At 44.9% G+C, this 15,725-nt stretch overlaps 1 long non-coding RNA gene across 2 annotated transcripts; it reads left to right on the forward strand.

Annotated features, from left to right (window-relative positions):
- The first annotated feature begins 4,646 nt into the window (after positions 1–4,646).
- On the forward strand, positions 4,647–14,101 carry LOC144113801 (uncharacterized). Of its 2 annotated transcripts, XR_013310865.1 has the most exons (5): positions 4,647–4,772; positions 6,393–6,538; positions 11,658–11,722; positions 12,786–12,851; positions 13,912–14,101. It is a non-coding gene; the product is annotated as an uncharacterized LOC144113801 (long non-coding RNA). The 2 variants fall into 2 exon arrangements; XR_013310864.1 differs by lacking the exon at positions 6,393–6,538 and having other exon boundaries at positions 4,679–4,772; positions 11,658–11,710.
- Positions 14,102–15,725: the final 1,624 nt, after the last annotated feature.

Here is a 15,725-nt window from a genome sequence, read left to right on the forward strand (position 1 = left end):
AACTCCTGCCCTTCCACTAAAAAAACAAAAGTGCCGGAGTCCTTGGCTATACTAATTGTCTCGAGCACAGCCGAAACCTTCACCCGCTGCCATTATGACCCGGACACGACAGCGGTGTGCCAGAGAACACTGCGAAACTATACTTATAGAACTCAACGAAGCACCTCGATCGAGAGCGCGGTTGTGCTACCTAGAGTCACTAAATAAAGACTTTTAGTGACTCTAGTGCTACGCAGTTCCGTGTTGATGATGATGATGGCCTCTGGATGAATGGAACGTACCCACGATGGGGGATTAGCCAGGGTACGTTGTTGATACAAACGCACACACGGGTAAGGAGTGGTGTAATTGGATAATTTTGTGAAGAATACGCAAATTTGGAAGTTGTAGCTCACTAGCAGTTTATTTTTGAGAACCTCTTCCTCCTCGTACCTTGCACTCTTCTATTTTCTTAACATATATTCTTCCAGTGCATCAGTTTACCTATTCAGCAATTTATATCCCCCCCCCCCCCCTGCTGGTCCTAAGTGGCTGATTTCAGGTCAGTGGCAATATAGTACTTATGATATATACCACACACCGAGCCATAAAATACTTATTTTGCAGCAATTACAGACTTTTCAAGGACTTGCTGCATTTATGGGCGTTCTAAAAGAAGTGTTTATTTTATCGTAGATAACATAGAAGTTGCTGTTTACAGCGCAGAGAAAAGGGAAGGGCCCAGTGTTATGATCAAGTTCCAACAGGAGCTTTTATATTTCGAAACCGAAACTGAAAATGTTTTAGCTTCGTGTTACGGCTAAGTCCAGACTATAGGTGCGTCCTGTTTGTCGTAAGCCACACAAAACTTGCTTAAAGCACTGAGTGAAAAGCGCAACGCTTGCCGCTAGCTTCGAGCTTTGAAACCTAAACCGATGGTGATTTGTCACGTAGCTACTACTTTGTGTAATACCGTGGCGATAAAAATTACCAGAACACTTCAGACATCTAGGTTACAGCAATACCATAAAGCTCATACAGTTAGACTAAGCCACCCTACTCACACTCCATGGGCTGTCACAGGTGCAAGAGCGACTTGGTGGGATAGTTGGTTCTGCAGTTGGTTCTGCTTGTGTTGGACCAACGCTCTGTGGCACAGCTTGGCACGGCGCCGATAACTATTTCCCCTTCAACGTGGTATTTGTAACTTTTCAAATATTATAAGTATTTCATGGTTGTAGAGCTCCGCGTCGTCTGCTACTACATGCGGTCAACCAGCAGTCAGCTGGATGGCCGGATGAGCTGCACGAGGATGAAGCGAGATAGAGATCATGGGTCGAAGACGGAAGTTCTGCCACAGGAAATAAACAGCGGAAACTGATCGAATAAAACGTATTTATTATTCAGGATATTAACGAAGTGGTCATCGTCATCATCTTATGCAGCGCCCTGTGCGGTCCGCGTCGCCAAGCCAATCCAAGTCTGTGGTCGTTTGCGTCCAACGTTGTTTGCGTTTTAAGTCAGCACTGTGTCGGTTTGTGTTATTGTTGTTACAATACATTGTGGGTTTTGCAGCCACATGTGACACTTCCACTATGAGTTCGTCAGCTCCGCCGAGATATGCTTACGTGAAACACTTCGACCGACGGCGCAAAAGCTATCGTACACATCTCTATGTCGTCCTTGTTTCCTTCGGGCTACACCTCTCATAATATCTCACCGACTGCCGTTAGCGACCTGGCGAAAAAAAAGGACTACTGGGTATGTCCTGTCAAGGTTCAGATTTTTTTGTTAAGGGCCTGAACAACTTCGCTACGTGGTCAGATTTCAGAAGTGTGCCAAACGTGTGTGTACATTACTCACCGATTGAAATGGGACATTCGGAGCGCGTGGCTGGATGGATGGATGCATACGGCTGAACCCTTTAAATCGGCCGGTGGCTCAAGCCTCCTAGCCATGACTAATGAAATTTTACTGTTCTCTTGATTTTAGCCGCCAATCAGATAACCTTCGCTTGGTTACTTCTACCCGCTTAAAATCTACTTTCCCTTCACTGTCCTTAAACCCCAATGCCTTGGATAAATCAGCCCCGCTGCTTTCCACTGTAGGGTGAAGCCCTTTACAGAAAAGTATCAAGTGTTCAGCCGTTTCCTCCTCCTCTCCGCACGCAACGCACAACGTGTCTATCTCGTGGTACACCTGACTCTATATGTCTTAGTCCGCAAAACTCCTGTCCTGGCCTCAAACAACAAAGAGCTTCCCCTACCATTATCATAGATATTTTCTTTGGCAATTTCCTGCTTAAAAATCCTGTATGTTCCCAGTGCTGATTTGGTCAGCATCCCTGTTTTCCACAAAGCTCTCTCTGTTTCTTTACCCTTTTTCTTAACTGATAACTGCTGATTTGCCCCCCTACTGCTGTCCAGATATTTGCTTGTCAATTTTCTAGTCCGCTTTCTCCATTTCGTATCAACATTCCTTATATACAGGTATCTGAAAACTTTCCTAGCCCACTGCTTTTCCCCCATTTTTCTCAATCGCTCCTCAAATGCTATCTTACTGCTAGCTTCTCTGCTCTCGAATGACGCCCATCCCATATCACCTTGTGCACCCTGATTTGGTGTATTGCCATGTGCTCCCAAAGCTAGCCTCCCTACGCCACGTTTAATTTCTAACCTTGCTTGAACATCTAGTCGCATGCACTGGGTTGCATTACCGAAAGTCAGGCTAGGAACCATCACCCCTTTCCAGATCCCTCTTACCACTTCATACATATTGTAATTCCACAGTGCCCTATTTTTCATGACAGCTGCATTCCTACTACCTTTGTTCATTACATATTTTTCTTGCTCTGTCAGATACTCAGGCCGTCGCTGCATGCTGCGCCGCCAGTGGATGCTCATGGAACCAAGGTGCTGCATTGTGGTATAGCGCGAGGGGGAGAACATGTACAAAGCAGAATTGCTCCTTCCGGTCGCCAATGAGCCGGCCTGTGGTTTACCACACTGCCTGCGTGGCGCTGCAAGGCTAGCGCGCCTTCGTGTGCCGACCGAAATGGTTTGGCGGTGCGCACTGCCCGTTTTGCGGAGTCGTCTGCTTGCTCATCTGCGCGGGCAGATGACGCTCTCGTTACACGTGTTTTGGCTATGCGGCACGCATGTTGTGCAAGCAAGACACGGGATTCAGCTACGAGATTGCGCCGTACGTGCCTTCGTAGACATGATGAACACTTGCACAAAAGAAAAGAAAGTTTATTTCGTTTGGTTTGTAACGACTAAAAAAGAAAAGAAGCAGTCACAGGCCCGTCCTGGTGCAACATTTAAAGGAAGTCTTAGTATTTTGTTGGTTCGCCCTTAGCAGCCAATACGGCGGCCATTCTGCGTGGGAAGCTTTCGTAGAGGCTATCGGCCAAGGAAGAACGCGCTACCTTCTCCCATTCTTCTTGAACAGCTGCCCACAGGTTGTCCGAAGAACACGCGTGGAGCGCCCGACGAGACAGTGCCTTCATTAATTCAGCCCATACATTCTCAATAATATTCATGTCCGCAGCTTGCGGAGGCCAGTTCAACACCATCACATGCCTGTCTTCCAGCAAGCGATTCACGGGTGCTGCGGTGTGAACTGGGCTCCGGTTGTGGTGGAAGTAAAACAAGCCGTCCTTAAATGGCCCATCCAGGGCGTACGGCATAAGGACGGTGTCGAGGAGGTCTAAGTATGTTGTGGCATTAAAGCGGCGGTCCAGGCGTACAAGCGGACCCAAGCCGTCATTGGAAATACAGCCCCACACGGTGACACTACATCGACCGCTGCTGGCAACACGATGCAGATTGGGGGCTTCGAACCTGGGTGAATGAAGCGGGAAGAACACAATACATTATTTTACTTCACTGCGACTGATAACCACGACGATAAGGGGTCCTGCTCTTGAATGTTGGCAGAATGCACTGCCTTTAGTGACCATTTCTACAAACTGCTTTTGTCCAACGCTCGAAACAAGGTGCTGGTGAAATGTTTTCGCCATGCGTTCTCTCCTCGCAGTAGCGGAGTGCACGGTATATAAAACGCAATTTTTGATGAAAACACATACCTAGCAGTGTGGTAAACCAGAGGCCGGCTCGTTGGCGACCGGAAGGGACAATTCTGCTTTGTACATGTTCTCCCCCTCGCGCTATACCACAATGCAGCACCTTAGTTTCATGAGCATCCACGGGCGGCGCTGCATGCAGCGACGGCCACGCGCTACGAATGTCCTATTTCAATCCGTGAGTACTGTATAGTTTAGCCTAACGCTTTTAACAAAGCTTGGTGGCGTTTTACATAAAGTTGATGCGTGTGCTTTTTTTACTGTTGCGAGCACTTGTAGAACACTTACAGTACCACTTCCTCTGTGCTTGCGATCCGAGCACACAGCAGCCCAGCGCTTGCTTCCCAAAGAAGGGAAAAACTGCGTGGTCGCGTTGTAGCAGGTCTCGAGGAAATGTCACTCTGAGCGAAGAAATATTTCGTGATTTTTTTCTTGAATTCAAGTAATTGCATAAGGCAGGGAGAAACAGGCTGTTTTCAGATCTGCTAATTTTTCGCATCGTATGCTTTTTGGAAAGCAATGAACGCGACACACTAACAGATCCGTTTTCGTAGCTTGCCCTGTGTTTGCTGTCGCTTTCATTATTTTATCTCTCATTTTTTGTGTTCCAGTAACAAAAGCGGAGCTTACCCAGAGGATGTCGAAGAGAAAAATCACTGCGATGGACTTTGAAGAGTCTGAGCCAGGAACAACAGTTGCACAGATACATGTATGTACTGAGCGAAGTTTTACTGCGGATGCCTCTGCTAGTGCCACTCGCACGCTTACCATTCGCAATATGTACATTACATAGCATCATGCTTCAGAGCCAGAGAGGTGTCTCTCCCTGTGTGTGTCTAAAATATTTATGGTTGCAGGAAGCAGCCAGGCTCCCTTCAGCAACAGAGAGCCTTGTAGCTGATCTTTGAATTGTAGTATAGACATATTGCTTAAATGCTACCATTGTGAAAGATTGTGTAGGACACTAGAGAACCGCATGAGGAATGGATGGAAGCGTCGTGCTGTTTTTTGCTCTCTCATGTATTGTGTGCTTGATGTCAGGTCAAAGTTTCATTTTTCGTGTTGCCTCCTCGCGTTGTTGTCTGAAATATTTATGGTTTGGGGGTGCAGCCAGGCTGCCTTCGGCTGTAGAGAGCCTTGTAGCGAGCCCACAGATACGGCGTTGCGGGACAGCGCACTTCTCTCATTGCAGCGTGTTGTTCGTTGCTTCGGCTTGCAACTCAGTGGCCTGTTTTCTCAGTGCCAGGATGCTGGTTAAATATATGTATTGCTGGAAATTTATAAGCCCTGCTATTGTTAGGTTATGTGGCTTACCAAAGCGAATCGGGCCACGTGAGACGCGGCTAGAGCCTCTGATAATTATTATTCATGAGGGGTCTTTAACGTGCGTGCACATTGCACAGCCCTTGGGCACACTAGCTTTTCATCATCCTTTGAAATGCGGTACCCACGCGCCGATCCGCAACCTCAGTTTCGGTGACTGCTGGCTTCGCTGTTTTATATTATCGGGGATCAGAGCTGATCCAGAAAAACCGACCAGTGTGGCAGGCTATTACAACGCGCTACGAATAGGGTCCTGTGAGTGGTCGCTTGAGCTTCCAAATGCATTGTCGCACTGCCTGCTGAATGCTGGAATGAATAGCATCCATAAAACAAAAAATTTCGTGATGAGTTAAACGTATTCTGATTTCTTTCAGGCTCATTACAACTGTTGATGATGTTTATCAGTTCTTTAATAAAATTTGATGTAGAGCGGTGCAGTCTGCGAGCACTTTCGCGCGAGACTTATTATGAGAGAGCTGTGGCCAAGAAGAATGACATTGATTTCATCGATCTGCACAGAGATTAGCAGCTGCTGCAAAGTATCTCATCCGCCTGACACAGCACGCCCGTAAAATGAAGTTGTCCGCTATCCGCGTCACTTGCATAGTGCGGTAAAGCTCTGAGGAGGCCTTGCCGCACTGGCTCAAGGCAGACCGCCCGACTGCAGTGTCGGGGCACACGAGATCGATCTCAGCTGCGGAGACCCCGTTTGAGTGGAAGTCTAACGCGAAGCAGCTGTTTAATGCGCAATGTCAGTGCAAGTTACTCCCCTCCCCATCGTCGTCATCGTTTGGGGCCATATTGGCGTCCCAAGAAACCCGATTCGCTTTGGTAAGCTGCGTAACCGAACAATAGCAGGGCTTATAAATTTCCAGCAATACATCCTGGAAATCCTGTCCTGTCCTGCTGCCATCACTTCACGTTGAAAGTTCCAGGATATGCTGTTCTGACGCTGCATCAGCGCACGGAACCTAACGACCGTTACCTGCTTTTCTTGGACACCCAGGAATCAGCGGCTGTTGGGCCTTGCGTCACAAACACTGTGCATCATAATCTTCATCAACTGGCTACGCCCCCTTTTAACAGCAGTTTGGCAGTGGCAGTGGGGAGCGACGGACGTGGGCTTTGACAAGTTCTTGTGCATTTTTCCAGGTTTGTGGCGCTTTTCCACATTTTCCTTCACTGTGTGTGCTCAAACCGCTGCTGCTGCCAAGCTCGCTAGTTTTTTGTTTGTTGCTGTCTTTTTTTTTCTCTTACGAAGTGTACGTTTCTCATTGTCGTGAGTGATTCAGAACTGGAAATTTGTTTGGCCTGCAATCGTGAGATTGAAGTTGCTGACGACGTCCTTAAGTGTAAGCAATGTATGCACTCCTATCACGCCGAAAATTTCTCTGGTTTAGCTTCGAAGACCAGGAGTGGGAACTACCGCAAAAATTTTGTTTGTCCGACGTGCAAAACAGTTGCTTCCCGCAGTGGCGTGGCAAGTGCAATGGGCGCGTGCCAGGACTTTAATGTAGCCGCCGCTTTCGCTGAATTGAGTCGTTAGCTCGACTCCCTTTTGCCACTTAAAGAACAGGTCGACAACATCGAACAGTCTATTCAAACCGTGTCTGACCATTTTGACGACATTCTAAGCCGTCTTGACAACCAGGAGAAAGAAATCGGGCAGATCAAGAAAAGGCTTGAACATGTAGAGAATGTAAATTGTACCGAAGAGGTACCTCAGCTGCACGCTGATATATAAATGAATTTGAGTTTCGCAGCAGAAAAACGAATTTGGAGATACATGGCGTTCCGGTAACTGAGCAGGAAAATTTCCTACAAAAAGTAAATGATATAGCTAAACTCGTTGACTTGGCAAAGGTTGATGACTGTGATTGTGAAGTTTGTCATAGGCTTCCATCCAAACCAAGTAAAGTGCCCGCTATTCTAGTGAGGTTTGGAAGGCAAGCACTCAAAGACAAGTGGATGGCAAAGAGAGCCTTGCTCAGAGAGAAGGACAGTAATCTGTTGTACATGTCGATAACCTGACGCGCCGTACTAAGCTTCTGCTCTCAACAACCAAAGAATGGGCTAACAGCAATAGGTACTGCTTTGTCTGGTGCTTCAGTGGTAAAGTGCTCATCCGCAGAAAGGAAGGTGACTCCGCACAGGTAGTCACTGACGCACGTGACTTAGCTAGGTTTGTCATTAACTGATAACCACCTGTTCACTGCAATAACGCGCCACTAGCTCTGTCATGGCTACAAGCGCACGTTATCTTTTACCCAGTGCTATACGGAAGACGCTGCTCCCACAGTGGTCATCTTCTGTGCTGAAATGTTTCCATCTCAATGTGCGATTGTTAAACAACAAACTAGTTGAGTTTCAAATTCTATTGCAAAGCTTCGGCTTCTCCTTTGATTTTGTTATGATTTCAGAATCGTGGCTTAATACAGATAACTTCCAGTTGCAGTCATTTTCAACGTTTTCCCTTAACTACGACCGTCGTCGTGGTGGAGGAGTCTGTAGATCTGTCACATGTCTCCAGAGGTGGAAGTCTTTTCTGTATTAACATTAAGTACTGTGTTTTCTGTGTTCTATAGACCACTGAATGGTGACATCTGTGTTTTTTTTAGTATATAGAGCCCTTTTTTACATTTATATGTGAACATATTTACGAGTGAGTCATTAGCGGTGACTTTAACATAGACATGTTATCAAAGGTTGCAAACAGTGTCAATTTCGACATAATTCTGCGCAGCTTCGGCATGGCAGTTACTATCAAAGACCCGACTCGCATACCCTCGAGCTTAGAAACTCTACTTGATTTATTTATCACCAATATCTATGCTTCTTCATTACTCTCCGGAGTAACTTGCAGTGATCTAAGCGACCACATGGGAATCTATCTATTATGTCACACTGTGAAACCCAAATTTAAAAAGCAGATTGTGTCTTTATTCCAGGATATAACAGCAGCCTCCCTTGATGCTTTGCATCAAAGAGAAGAATAAACTGCACAATTCTTTTGTTACATCCAAAAACATTTCCATTCTGAAAGAATTCAAGAAATACAGAAATAAGCTAAACAATGATATACGTAATGCAAGGAGACGTTACTATGAGAATTACTTTCGTACGGTTGTTCGTCCTGATATACTTTGGAAAAAGCTGCGTTCTCTTGATGGCAAGTACATCAACACAGCAGTTGACAAGGTCACTATTGGCAGAAAGCACTATACAGGCAACAACTTAGCTGAAGCATTCAACACTCATTTCACGCAGTACGTTGAACCTGCCTCTGAATGGCACCATCGACTTATCACAATGTCCTGCTACCCTTTTTCTTGCACCTGTTGATGAAAGAGAAATTATAAATATATTTCACGAATTATCAAACTCCAACTCTTGTGATGTTAACAACATACAGATTCGTCCTGTCAAAGATATCATTGAATCTGTCTCTGTCCCTCTAGCTTGTATATATAACTTATGCTTAGGAACAGCAACATTTCCCACAGTTATGCAGGTAGCAAAGGTGTCTGTCCTTTACAAAAAGGGTAAAAAGAATGATTTCGGTAATTACAGGTCAATCAGTATTCTTCCCGTTTTTTCTAAGTGCCTGGAAAAAATTATTCTAATACGAATAGAAAAATTTCTGCAATCTCAGAACATAATTACTAGTTCACAGTACGGATTTAGACAGAATAAATCAACAGAACTCGCCCTTCTTCACCAGAAGGAATATATATTAGAACACTTTGAAAGCAGAATGTTAGTATTGGGTATTTTTATCGACTTTACTAAAGCTTTTGACAGAATTAATCATAACTATCTTTTTGAAAAGCTAGAATTATATGGGATACAAGGACAAGCCTTACTTTTTATGAAATATTATTTATCATCTCGAAAACAATATGTTCAGATTAGTAACTTACCATCACTACGTTCAGTTCGTACCGGTGTCCCTCAAGGCAGTATCCTTGGTCCTGTGCTGTTTAATCTATATATTAATGATATTTTTACTAGTGACACTTTCGCCCGCTTTATAATTTATGCAAATGTTACTACAATCCTCATACCTGGTGATACTTGCAATGATCTAAACATGCATGCTAATCGCATTCTGGACAAACTAGCAGAATGGTCAGACATGAATTCCCTCTCAATAAACATGACAAAATCTTAAACTGTAGTTTTCCGTCCGAAGAATAAGACTTGTAGTACAGAAATAGCTTTGTTTTACAAATCACAATTAATTGAAACTGTAAAATCATTTAAATCGATAGGTGTTTATCTTCAAGAAAACATGCAATGGGATGACCATGTTATTTACGTCATGCTGAAGGCATCTAAGGCTGTAGGCTTTCTATCGCGTCACTGAAACATTTTACCTGAAAAAGTCAAACTTGCCTTATGTAATTCTTTATTCTGCTCCCACCTAAATTGCAGTACATTAGTTTGGGCAACAACAACGCATTCTAATTTACAAAGGATATTGGTGCTTCAAAAAAAAATCGTTCGTATAGTCTGTCTTACCCAGTAGACACACAACCCAGAATCTGATTACTACCCTCGACATCATTACAATACTAAACCTTTATGCTTATAGACTGTTGCGCCTATATAAAGTTGAGCAAGAACGACGTATCGACACCATTTCCTCTCTGGCCAGTTTGCATCAGTCTGATTCGCCCTATCCACACCGCCATAAACAACAGTGGGTTTTACCATTTACAAGAACCAATTATGGCCGTCAAATGGTTAATTCTCAGTTACCGCTCGCACTAAACAAGCTAGTTGAAGCTAACGTTAGCTTTCCCGATATTACTCTCTCCTCTCTGCGAAATATGCTAGTTCATCTCAGTTACCAGTAATATATCAACCGTTTTGTATGATGGACCTTCTACTCTTATTTGATGTTTGATGCTTAGCCACCTATTTCATTTCGTTCCTTATAATTCCTTGTATTTCTGTCGCATTAAGAACCAGCGCTAAAAAACACACACAGAGGACGAGTGTGTCTCTTCTCGTCCTCTGTGTGTGTTTTTTAGCGCTGGTTCTTAATGCGATGGATCACATCCAACTCGCCCAATCCTCAGTTTTTCTACAGTTGTATTTCTGTTTGAATGCGCGCACAATGGTGTTTATTTTCTTGACTGTATACCATTGTATATTGAAGCTGACTGTTATGCTAAAAACATTGTTTCCCGTCCCTGTCACTGCCGCCTCAACAGGAGGTGAACTCTGTCAAGTGGAATGCCGTTTTTTTTCTCCCCTCCTCCATCAAATTTTATTTGATCTGATGGAAATAAACTTATTATTATTATTATTATTATTATTGTTATTATTATTAATAATATTATTAATATTATTATATTATTATTATTATTATTATTATTATTATTATTATTATTATTATTATTATTATTATTATTATTATTATTATTATTATTATTATTATTATTATTATTATTATTATTATATTTAACCGGCATCGCGGCACTGAGAAAACAGGGCACTGAGTTGCAAGCTCAAGCAAAGACAACACGCTCCAATGAGAGAAGTGCGCTTTCCCGAAACACTGTATCGGCACACAGTCTGGTGCGCTTCACTGCAATGCAAGCACAGTGCCTGTGCGCTTCTGCACTGTAACAGAAAAGCACGAAGCACCGCCTCCGGGCTCCTGTGCACCTGCGCCGTTTAGTTTCGATGTGCGCCTGCGCCGGATGCACTCCGCAGAGCGCGGCCACGCTGAGCCGTGTTCGCACATATTCTGAACGACCCTATACACTGCTTCGTACCTGCCTTAAATACCTGCCTTAAATAGGCATATTCCTTTACCACTTCCCTTACCTCGCTACCAATTGTGAACTGCTGTTCCCTTGCTAGACTGTTGAGAATGGGAGAACACCACAAGGTAATCCATGTATAATAATGCCTTATGCCTCATTAGGAAGCAAAAAACACACACCCAAAAGATAGTTGTCTGTACTCCTTTAAAGCTAGTTTGTGCATTACAGAATGTGACAGCCACCAGTCACCAGTGTTACCAATCATCATCTTTTGATCTATTGCTAGAAACAAAGTTTTTCTGTGTTTAAGTTAACGGTGTTTCATTATTTCTTTGCTTCTTATTTTGAAAAATTATTTCTTGGGACTGACCAGGCTCAAGAAGTGTAATGTGATAGTAAACTTAAAATGTTTGAAAATCCCTTGAAGTTGCCCTTTAATTTACCTTGTACATTAGTCTTTTGTAGCGAATGCAAACAGTTTTCATACCTTGCAGTCTTCCACTAGCATGGATCCTGCTGCACCACAGAACCCGGGTATCTTGCTGAGGTGAGCAGCCAGGTATGATGGTGTCGCATATTTAGAATGCAAGACAGACAATTGGGCTTTGATGCCCCATCGGCCAATGCTGACGAAGGAGCAAAACACAGACGGAAGACGAGGCTGACAAAGTTCAGTTTGGTGCTCAGGAACGCTTGGCTACTGGGGTGCACCGTGCTAACAAAGATTGTGGCCGTCCATACTTCTTATTTTATTTGCGTCTTTAAACTTGGCGGAGGGGCTGGGTGCGCCATGCTAACAAGGAGTGTTGACGGCCACAATCTTTGCTAGCACAGCGCACCTTGGTAGCCAAGCGTTCCTGAGCGCTAAACTGAACTTTGTCAGCCTCGTCTTCCGTCTGTGTTTTGATCCTTCTTCAGCACTGGCTGCTGGGGCATCAAAGCCCAATTGTCTGTCTTACAAGAATCATTTTATAAGCTTGAAATGCTATTAGCTCTCATCCTTGAGAAATGCAGGCAAACAATCTAGAAACTGGAAACATGGGGATGAGCATCACTGCACACCTCTTGGAAATGGGAAGTTTTTTTGTCAGAATGATATGAAGCAGAAAATAATTGCCTGCAGAGCAGCCTCAGGCACAATTTTATCCTGTGGCAGCTCGGAGCAGCTTTGCTTAGCGATGGTTTTGTGTTCGATATCCAGTTTTTTTTGTGATCTAGTTGTTGACGTTTCATTATTTTGCAGAATTATTTCTTGCAACTGAGACAAGGTTCAAGACGTGTAATGTGATAGTAAACTCAGCTTGTTTAAAAATCCTCTGGAGATGCCCATTAATGCACCATGTAGAGTCTTGGTCAAAAGTGTCAAGGCTACAGCATTCAGCTGCAGTGAAATGAATGTTCCTAGAATGATCCGTGTAGCAGCTCATTCAAAACAATAGTCAAGCAGGAAGCTTCTCTATCGCAAGAAGAAACCTTCTGCTAGCATTTCAAGGCCACTCAGTCTTTAATAGTGCCGTAATGGCTCTGTTATGCGGCCGAAGCGAAAAGCCTTTGGCCTTAAGACTTCACCAACACTGTACATTACTCTTGTTTCAAATGCGAACGTTTTTCACACTTTCCAGGCTTCCACTAGCATGGGTCCTGCTGCACCACGGAACCCAGGTGTTCTTGCTGAGGTCAATGGCCAGGTACGATGGCTTCTCATATTTAGAACTAGTTTGGAAGCTTGAAATGCTTTTAGCTCTCGTTCTTGGTAACTGCAGGCGAACAATCTAGAAACTGTGGAAACGTGTAGGGGGTCATGAGGATCAGTGCACACCTCTCGGACTTACATTCACAGCGCAAAGACGAACACGGACACGAGGGGAGACACCACAAAGTGCTGACTTCAACAGTGTTTATTGCTGCTGCGCAGCGAATACATATAGAGTACAGCGGGCATGTGCAGCAACGAAAAGGAAAGTCATGTAAGACCTGTAGCAGCGCCAAACCGCAAGGGAACACATCATTATAGGTACAAGAAAGAAAACATATAGCTAAAACCTAAAAGGCAGGACGCAAACAAGAAGAAAAAACATAATACTCTAGTTATAAATTCCTAAGACACGACGCTCCTTATCACTTAACAACATGGATCACTTGGCTACTCACTCCAAAGAAGAGCTACTCACTCCAAAGAAGAGCGTGATGTGTCATGTTTTATCATTAGTAGTGTGTGCAAGGAAAATTGCCATTTTCATAATGTTACATATTGCAGTCCTGAGGAATGGGGATTTTAGCAGTTTTAATGTGGCAAATAACTCTCTCCCGAACCTGTTATAGGGCTTTATACAAAGCATATGTGCAACTGTTTTATTGCAGGTACACCTCGGGAGCGGAAATTGTCTGTGCAGATAGGTGGCGCTGGCTCCTTTCCCCGAGGTACAGACTGCTTCTTTTGCAAGGACGCCACAAAAGTTTTGTGAGGCTCGCCACAAAAGTGACGCTCCTTCCTGGTGATGCCCCTTCCCTGAAGATCCTTCGGGGAAGGAGCATCACCGGCTCAGTATACCGGCCATTCCTTAAGGCTGGTGCCATGCAGAAGCCTTGGATGAGCTCAAAAAAACTAGCAGCTGTGGGCTGTAAACCTCTTTTGTTTAGGTAGATTTCCTGACGGACATTCGTTTATTTAAATGTGCATGTCTTAAATATCTTTATTTTTGCAGCACCTGCATGTCTTCAATTTTTTCATGATTAATACTTTTTCAGATGCATTTGATGCATACATCAAAGCTGCACGAGCTGCCGAGGAAGAGAAAATTTGGAGAGCAGTTGAATCGCTACCTGGCGGGCATGCTGAGGGACATCAAATAATCATTGCCTGCACCTGCCCCTGGCCCTGTAGTCAATGACTGTAGTCATATCAAAATGGTAAAATAAAGGCAGCAAAAAAAGATTATTTCATTGACTGCAGCCGGGTATTTACTGCTGGGATGCAGCATTTGCTGCGCTGAAGGGTTGCAAGTTCATTCAGGTAACTTACATATTCAGAGCTATTAACTGTACACCAGAGTACGAGTTGCAAGGCCATGATGAGGGCCCCATGACCCCAGGTATGAGGGCCCCATGACGAGGCCCTCATACCTGTCCGAAGGTTACGAAGCGCTCGTATATACGATGGATAGGTAATCCAATAATTGCGTATATATGAGACATATAAGACATATATACCAGATTTTTAAATAGGGCTGGAAAGGAAATGGCGCAGTATCTCTCACACATCTTGGCGAACACCTGATCTGGGCTGTAAGGGAAGGGATAAAGGAGGGACTAAGAGAAGAAAGGAAGAGGTCTCGTAATGGAGGGCTCTGGAGTAAATTCCACCACCTGGGGATCTTTAACATGCATGCACTGACCTTGCACAGCACTTGGGCGTTAACTTGTGTTCGGGAAAGGGGAAAGAGGCAACGCTGCGTCCAACACACCTGGCGACCCCAGCAACGCCAGCTTCAAGGAAGTGCCAAGTGACAACGTTTTATTTCTTTATTTTTTATGTTAGCAAGGCTAGTTGCTGGTGGAAGGCCGTTGCCGAAGCGTTGTTTTCTTTATTTTTTGATGCTGGGAACTCTATATGGTGACGAAACTGCGTTGCAGCACCGTTGTGCTGCTGCAACACCCTTCCAGACGGCTTCTGTTCGAATGTCGTTCAGTTCGCTAAGTACTGAGACACGATGCCGTAGCACTGGGCTACGAAAAATTGGTTGTGAGGAAAGGAAACAGAGAAGTAATTGTCTTACTTCTCAGTGAAACAACCTGCTTTCAATCCAGCGTCCGTTCGAAAATAGAAGCGCTGGTACCGCCGTAGCGTTCTGCTACAATGAGGTGGTGGTTACAACTTTATTTCCACCAAATGGAAGGGATGAGTTGGGGCTGGGGAGAGCCCACGGTGGCCGCCAGCCAGGGGCGACCTCTTGAGCTCGCGTGATGAGGGCCAGCTGCGTTGTTTTTCTTGAACTGACCAAAAGCTTGTCCATTCCTCCGCCGAGGGAGCTGCCAAGTGTCGTCGGAGCGGGTTTGCTAGTGCATCCCCATACAATATGGCCTTGAGTGGCGTGCGTCCCGTCACCGCAGTGGGGGCATGCAGGGTGATATTCACCGTTGGTGGTTAAACATAATCGGTAGGGGCTAAGAATGGCCTTTGTTAGTAGGCGTCTGAGTGCCGTGGCTTGCGCCCTGTCCAGGTCAGGGTGAGGGGTGGGATACGTGCAACTTAGCCCGAGATAAAAGTTAGTGATCTCCGCGTTGAGCGAGGCGCCTCGGCGGGGGCGTCCGCTCCCGTTCCCCGGTTGGTTAAACCTACAGTAAGCCACATTCACCTGTGCGTTTGTTCGAATGCCTCGCAGTTGGTGCGACACTGTTCAGATCATCCCTAGTGTACGATCATCTACACTCTACGCATGATCCCTAGCTTCGAATGCCACGCTGTCCCATTTTGGTTTTTCTTTTGATCGCAGGTGTGGTTGGTGTTTTCAGCTGTAAATTGGGGGGGGGGGGGAGGGGGGGGCTATCTCTTGCGGAAACTG

This window comes from Amblyomma americanum, chromosome 1 (assembly GCF_052857255.1).
Source record: "Amblyomma americanum isolate KBUSLIRL-KWMA chromosome 1, ASM5285725v1, whole genome shotgun sequence".
Lineage (NCBI taxonomy): Eukaryota > Metazoa > Arthropoda > Arachnida > Ixodida > Ixodidae > Amblyomma > Amblyomma americanum.